Raw genomic sequence first — 8,016 nt, forward strand, 5'->3', positions numbered from 1 at the left:
TTTTTTTATAACTCATCCGTTTAAATTATATTAAGCCTTAAAGTTCTGCATAATTAAGGGCGTGGCCACTTGAGTGACAGGTGGATTGCCGCTGCTGTCACCACCGTCGAGCTAGGTGGGCGTGGTTTCAGCAACCAGCTCCCACCTTTTTGCCCATTTTCGATTATCCGGGAGTGACGCGCTGCCAAGATGGCGACGGCCGGTTCTGCCCACTTTGAGCTTCAAAAACGCTCTTCAGGAACCTACGGGTGACGTCACGGACACTACGTCCATGTTTTTATACAGTCTATGGAAAAAACACATGCAAATTAAGAAAACATCTTCATCAATTTGACAACACAGGCGCTGCAAATGCTCACAACTCAAACAAAAACAGAAATGCACTGCAAATATAAATATATAACAGAGTTCATTTGAATTTTGTTGAGGTAATCTTGTTGTGGTTTGTGCTACTTGCGTGTTTCTGTATTTGTTTGTGTTGCGAGTATTTGCAGCACATTTTTGTATTTGTTTGTGTTGCAAGTATTTGCAGCGCATTTTTGTATTTGTTTGTGTCGCGAGTATTTGCAGCGCATTTTTGTATTTGTTTGTGTCGCGAGTATTTGCAGCGCATTTTTGTATTTGTGTCGCGAGTATTTGCAGCACATTTTTGTATTTGTTTGTGTTGCGAGTATTTGCAGCACATTTTTGTATTTGTTTGTGTTGCGAGTATTTGCAGCGCATTTTTGTATTTGTTTTTGTATTGTTTGCACGTGCTGTCAAACTGATGTTTTCTTGATTTGCTGGTGCTTTTTCTATTTGCATGTGTTTTCTGAAGTCGCAGCGCGTTGAGCTCTCTGAGCCACCGTCATTTTTCCCTTTTTGTTGTTGTCTTCCACCATGCTGGCGATTCCCTGTCTGTTTCCTGCACACTGGGACAATACTGGAACATGCGTCTACTTACCGACAAAACTTGGAGATGCCAAGTGCCAAACACAAGACTGGAAATATATGAATATCAGGGATAATAAATGGAAACATTAGAATATATGTATTAAAGAGGCCTTTAATCGACCTACATTCCATCACGTGTTCCTCAGAACACTGATCCGTCTTATGGATTGTTTTATTGCTCTCTCTAAAGCCATTAATTTCAGGTACAGAATAATTTATAATTGTGTTACAAGATGGTGCGGAGTATAGCCAGGTGTATTCAGTAAGGTACCAAAGATACAAGTGGATTTTAATTGAAGTCTTTGAGTCTTGGGGGCGAACGCATGACCTCTCTTTGGTGATGGCAATCTAAACTGCACTGTGATTGTGAGGTGCAATAATTTTGATATGCAAGACGCTCATATTTTTATATAAGAAACAAAAAATTAACTCTGAACAATTTTTCTTTGTTTATAGTCAGATTCGTGTAATATAATCTTAAGTTTTGTACATTTGTAAATACTTTTTTCCATTAAGGTTTTTGTATTTTATGTATGAATGCAATCCAGTAATAAAAAGTATGCGAATTGACTCTTTTTTTTAATTCAGTAAACTATGCATGAATAATGTGTGATTTCATCAGTTTCCTTGCGTGTTTTACAACATGTCCGAACATTTACATGGATTAATCTGCATTCAAACATGATCAGGTTTTTCTGCCAGTCTTAAGTTGCTAATTGCCATCTGTTTAGCAGCAGGTGTGATTAAAGACCGTACACTTTCTTATTCATTCCTCTATAGACTTAGTTTCAGTCTGATTTTCTTTCGCTACATGCATTAAGTGACCTGCCTTAATATTTGTCATTGTGCATCAGCGTTTAAAAAACAAAACAAAAAACTGCTCAATTAAAAAAGATGATTCACTGGTATATCATGAGATTGTAGACATGCTTTCCCATGCTATAAGTACTATTTTTTTAAATATTGATTTTTTAAATAAAATAGAGCAATTATGTTCTCTTAATTTCAACATTTGACTCAAATGTTTCAACAATTCAATGGGAATATGACAGCACCTCTTAACTGATCTATTAAATCTATTACACGCATAACTCAATGAAACTATAGAATTATAGAACTCCTTTTTGCCTGTATTAAATGAACAGACTGAACCCTGTCTTCTCTTCACCTGTAACACATTATGAGCTGTGCAAGAGAACTGAAGTGTGTCCAAGTGCAGTGGATATCATTCAAAATTATCTTTATTGGCATGCTTTCGGATTTTTAAAGACAAGCCAAATGTTCCTGTTAACTTGCTGATGTGCTGTTTTTATGACTTGATTAGAGCCACTCTTTATCCTACTTTTCTCATCACCATGTTGAATAATAAAGTATAGTGTGCACAGGTATTAAAAACACTAATAATAGCAAAAAAAAATTTTTTTAAACACATTGAACATTCTTTTAATATTTGCCTAGCTGTGCATATTTTTGTTGACCTGAATGCCGACAGGTAAATGTTATATGAGTGATGTGAATAAATTTATATATTGGTCTCAACATGCGGTCAACAGCGCCCTCTGGAGGACACAATGCATAAATGTTAAAACACAGCAACAATGTGAAATCATGAGACAGACACAGGTGGTCAAAGGCCTGATTCTCCTGGACATTTTGTCCAATAGAGGCTTAACTGAATTACTCTGATGTTTAAACAAAATGTGAAATAAAATGTCAAATCTTTCCTTTTGGAAAGATTTGAAAAACCTGAAAAAAGACTTAAGAAGTCGTCTAAGAAACAAATCTTAAAGCATGATTTTAGGGAGGTGTTTAAAGTACGTGTGCTAAATGTATTCGAGACAGTGAATGTTGAGAGATAACAAGAACTAGAGGTCTAAAGGACCGAATATTTCTTAAAATCAATTTGAATCCAATTACTAGCTCGCTAGCGTTTCAGTATTTTGGTCTAACATTTTGATTATAAGTAATATATTTTGACTTACCTGTACGTAACACAAATCTTAACGTCGTTATCGATCACTTTATTTACCTTGCCTTTGTAAAAAATGTCTTCATACAGGGTTCCTACACCTTTCCCAAAGTACAATTCAAGCACTTTCAAGGTGCATTTTCAAGATTTTTCCAGCACATTACAACTGTGGTAAATTACATGTTTACAAACATACTTAAGTTCTTAACTTTAAATCAGATGTTATTGTGCTATTAAAAACCACCTGTGTGAACTGCACATAACATTGCCTAGTATAAATATGCCTATATTATAAATATATAAAAAATTAAAGAATTTACAGGGTGTCTGCAGTATTATATTTATTTAAAATAAAGTTTATTAAAATAAATAAACCGTATTTAAAATAAAATTTAAGGCTTTTTAAGATCTGCACAAATAAAAATAATTAAAAAAAAAAATTGTATTTATATTTTTTCCCTTTTCATTAAAGGCAGAGTAAGTGATTTTTCAAAAACACTTTAGAAAACTGATTCGGGCCGAATCGCAAAACAAACTTGTAGCCAATCAGCAATAAGGGGCGTGTCTACTCATGATGTGGAGGAGAGCGCGTTCAGTGCATGAGACGGACATTAGCCGAGCCGAGCGACAGAAAGATAAAAATGGCGGATAAAAAACAAAAGAGGAAAACGTCTGCGGAACGACAAGGCAAGAAGTAGGACCCGTGAAAATATCGGATCAGCTTTCCAGCGCTGGAGAGAACTCAAGGAGCGGAGGCCTGCGATCGGACGCCGAGGTCACCGTGTCTACAACAGCTAAAGTCTGACTACACTGGACGCGATCAAACGACCGTTGAAAACCATTTGAAATTTTGTTACATGTCCCACCAGAGACAGTAATATACTGGACTATTGTTACTCCACAATACAGGATGCATTTTGCTCCGTCCCCAGAGCAGCTGTAGGACTCTCTGACCACTGCCGGGTTCATCTTATACCGACTTACAGGCAAAAACTTAAATAAGCTAAACCTGTAGTAACGTCTTGTACAATCAGGCCAGAAACACACTGAATAAGGAGATTAGAGTGGCCAAGAGGAACTACGCTAAAAAGCTAGAACACCAGTTTTCTGCCAACGACCCTGCATCAGTGTGGAAAGGCCTGAAAGACATCACCAACTACAAGACACCATCCCCCAGCACTGAGGCCAATCAACAACTTGCTGAAGACCTGAATGAGTTTTACTGTAGATGTGAAACTCCCAGTCTAACACACTACACCCGCTCTGAACATCTCTCCACACAACCATCAACACCTCCTGCAACCCCCCTCTCCCCCACTCCTACGTTTCAGATCAGTGAGGATGATGTGCGCCAGGTCTTCAGAAAGAAAAAGAGAAAAAAGGCAGCAGGCCCAGACGGTGTGACAACAGCATGTCTTGAAAACCTGTGCTAACCAGCTGGCCCCCATCTTCTCACAGATCTTCAACAGATCACTGGAGCTGTGCAAAGTCCCTGCCTGCTTCAAACGCTCCACCATCATCCCCGTCCCAAAGAAACCCAAGATAACAGGACTTAATGACTACAGAACTGTGGCCCTAACGTCTGTGGTCATGAAGACAATTGAGAAGTTAGTGTTGGGTTATCTGAAGGACATGGCACTTTAAGGGACATTACTGGACCCTTACTTGATCCCCTGCAGTTTGCTTACCGAGCAAACAGGTCCGTGGATGATGCAGTCAACATGGGACTGCATTTCATCCTGCAACATCTGGACAAACCAGGGACTTATGTGAGGATCTTGTTTGTGTACTTTAGCTCGGCTTTTAACACCATCATCCCAACACTCCTCCAGACCAAACTAACCCATCTCTCTGTTCCTAGCTCTATCTGTCAGTGGATCACCAGCTTTCTGACAGACAGGCAGCAGCTAGTGAGAATTGGTCAATTTAAATACAACACCCGCACCATCAGCACTGGTGGCCCTCAGGGTTCTGTCCTCTCCCCACTGCTCTTCTCCCTCTACACCAACGACTGCACCTCTAAAGACCCCTCTGTCAAGCTCCTGAAGTTTGCAGGTGGAGATGATGGTGGCCTTTAGGAGGATCCCCCTGCACTCCCCCCACTCACCATCATGAGCAGCACTGTAACGACAGTGGAGTCATTCAGGTTCCTGGGAACCACCAGGATCTGAAGTGGGACACTCACATCGGCTCCATTGTTAAAAAGGCCCAATAAAGGTTGTACTTCCTTCGCCAGCTGAGGAAATTCAACCTGCCACAGGAGCTGACACTAAAACAAATTCCATGTATGTGCAAACATACTTGGCAATAAAGCTCTTTCTGACTTCTGACTGAAAAAATTTATACTGTATGAGCGGGGTAGGGCAATGTCTATGGTAACATATTAATGACTGGTACCATAAAATGACTGTAAAAAAAAACATGATTTGCAGTTCAAAAACAGGTTTTTCCACAAATAAAGTTTTATATAGTGATAAACCTCACATTTCAGCCTTTAAACTATTTTTAAGAAAAGGGAGAAACTTTCTTATCAAAACACCCGCGCCGCGTTTTGACATTTTGTTTGTTTATTCAATGAAATCATAGCCGTATGAAGTTTAATCGTCACATTAAGCCATATCATGATTCTTGTCTTTCCGTTCTCAAGTTTTAAGACATCTTGAAATTATAATAAAGTATTTTCTTGTTCCTAGCGTTTTGTGGATTTTTCCTCACTGGTGACTAATCTGCGCTCAACACTGTGTGCGATTTGTTATAATACTGCTAAATAATACTATAATAACAGAGGGGGGAAAAAACGTGCATAGAAAAATCTTATGCATTGTGAGCAGATCTAAACGTATGCCGCAATGAACACTTTTCATTCATTTTCACATTTCACTTTATTTTACTGATTTCTGCCTCTGGAGACGAACAAATGATGCGCTCGTCTCCAGACGGACGTAATCATGTCATCCAGTGTGTAAAATTTAGACAGAATATGACAGCCTGTGTGTTTGTGTGAGAGTGTGTGTGTATTTGTATAGATTTTCTTCTCAAAAATGATGAAACACAGAGGAAACACGGAAAGGTTAGATAAGACCACAGAAAGACTCCTGGTGTCCGTTTGGGGAAAAGACTTGCGCACCTTTGATCGTTCGCCAGACAGATCCTCCATCTGTATCCCTCTCTAATTAAAGGGCCTCGGTGTAATTAGTTAAACTTGAAATTCAGACTTTACGGCTTTAAAAAGTATCTCAAGGCTCAGAACAAAGTTAGAAAAACTAGAGTTGAGGATGCAGCGATACAGACTTTCTGGGCTAGCAAGTGCAAATCAACAGCTTGTTGTGGCCAATAATTACTGTGAATAATTACTGAAGCATACTGAGAGTATTTCTATGCACTATTCCTCAAACGCACGCACATGCAAGTCAGACGGACAGGGCTTTGGTGTCATGTTTTCATGCATTACTTGCACACTCATTACAGATTTCCCAGTTACAGGGTTCCAGCGAGTACTTAAAAAATCTTCAATTCAGTTTGATCAAATTTAAGGTCATAAACGGTATTAAATATCTTAAATAGTACAACAAAATTCTTCATGATAAATTTATGAGGATGAACGGAAAAACCAGGAACTGCAATACAGTATAATATTATTAAATTTTAAAAGAATGATTTAATTAAATGTTAAAATGTGGCACCGTCTCGCATTCTACGGGCTTGTGGTTTCAGAGCAATGCACAATCAATGGATATGGTGCATTTACATTTAGTCATTTTGCAGACGCTTTTATCCAAAGCGAATTACAAATTACGATTCTTCTTAAAGAGGCAAACAGACACAGGAAGTGCTCGTAATACCAAGTTTCAGGCATTGTTTAAATAAGTACAAGCTACAAAGGGAAGGAATAAATAAAGAGAAAGACTATTTTTTTTTCTAATTTAGGATGAAGTCAAGTAGCGTCGAAAGAGGTGAGTTTTCAGCTGTCGCTTTAAAATGGTCAGGGATTCAGTATTCCGGATAGCGGTGGGAAGATCATTCCACCAGCCGGGAACAGTGAACGAGAATGTTCTGGAAAGTGATTTTGAGTCTCTTGAGCATCAATGTCTTGAACTTGATGCGAGCCAGTGCAAGGCATTTATGCCAAATGTTGATGAATATGACAGTGTTAACTTTATGGTGTTTATATGTTGTAGATGGTTTTAAGATTTGCATATTTTATCTCTACTGTGTTTCAGTGAGCACCCTGTTTTGTAGGGGTGCTCCGATCAGGATTTTTGAGGCCGATCACAGATACCGATCTTTTTAAAGCCTTCTTTTTATCATGTAAAATTTTTTATAGTAAGACTTTAATCAGGAATTGTAGACATTTATTCAGGGCCTGAATTTAATTTTTGAAAATGAATTCCTCTCTTAGGTGACATTTTTTGGACATTTTTTAAAAATATATATTTATCTCACCTAAATGTTCGACCATGCACTGCATTTTTGTTTTTACAATCGTGTAATTGTTGCACAATAGCTTACACAGCACAAGCCTGATTTCGTGAGCTGTATGTGAGGTTCACACATACTCCGTTTGCAGTGTGTATGCAGTCCATGTGTGTTACAGAAGCAGCACGGACTGTGCTTTCACACAGGAGTCCGCTCCTGATCCGTGGCTGTTTACCACAAACACAACAAATACAATCTTTCATAGACGTGTTTAAATGCAATAAATTACACATTATTCAATGCTTACTTCTGCATTTAATTCTAGATGTATATGTTAAGTTGCTCAAGCAAGTGGCAAAACATTTAAACTACTTTTCTTACGTTATCACAAACTTGCCATTGACAGAAATAGTCAGCTCTACTGCCTTTTATTTTGCATTGAAATCTTTATTACAATCAATCCTGCGGTTCATAAAGAACTTTGTTTTCCTTCCTCCACGAGTGCCATCTATTACTTTTTTTTTTTTACACGGAAGGTAATACAATCTTTCATAGACGTGTTTAAACGCAATAAATTACACATTATTCAATGCTTACTTCTGCATTTAATTCTAGATGTATATGTTAAGTTGCTCAAGCAAGTGGCAAAACATTTAAACTAGTTTTCTTACGTTATCACAAACTTACCATTGACAGAA

The sequence above is a fragment of the Sinocyclocheilus rhinocerous genome, unplaced genomic scaffold, assembly GCF_001515625.1.
Source record: "Sinocyclocheilus rhinocerous isolate Xijiao unplaced genomic scaffold, SAMN03320098_v1.1 scaffold693, whole genome shotgun sequence".
Taxonomy (NCBI): Eukaryota; Metazoa; Chordata; class Actinopteri; order Cypriniformes; family Cyprinidae; genus Sinocyclocheilus; species Sinocyclocheilus rhinocerous.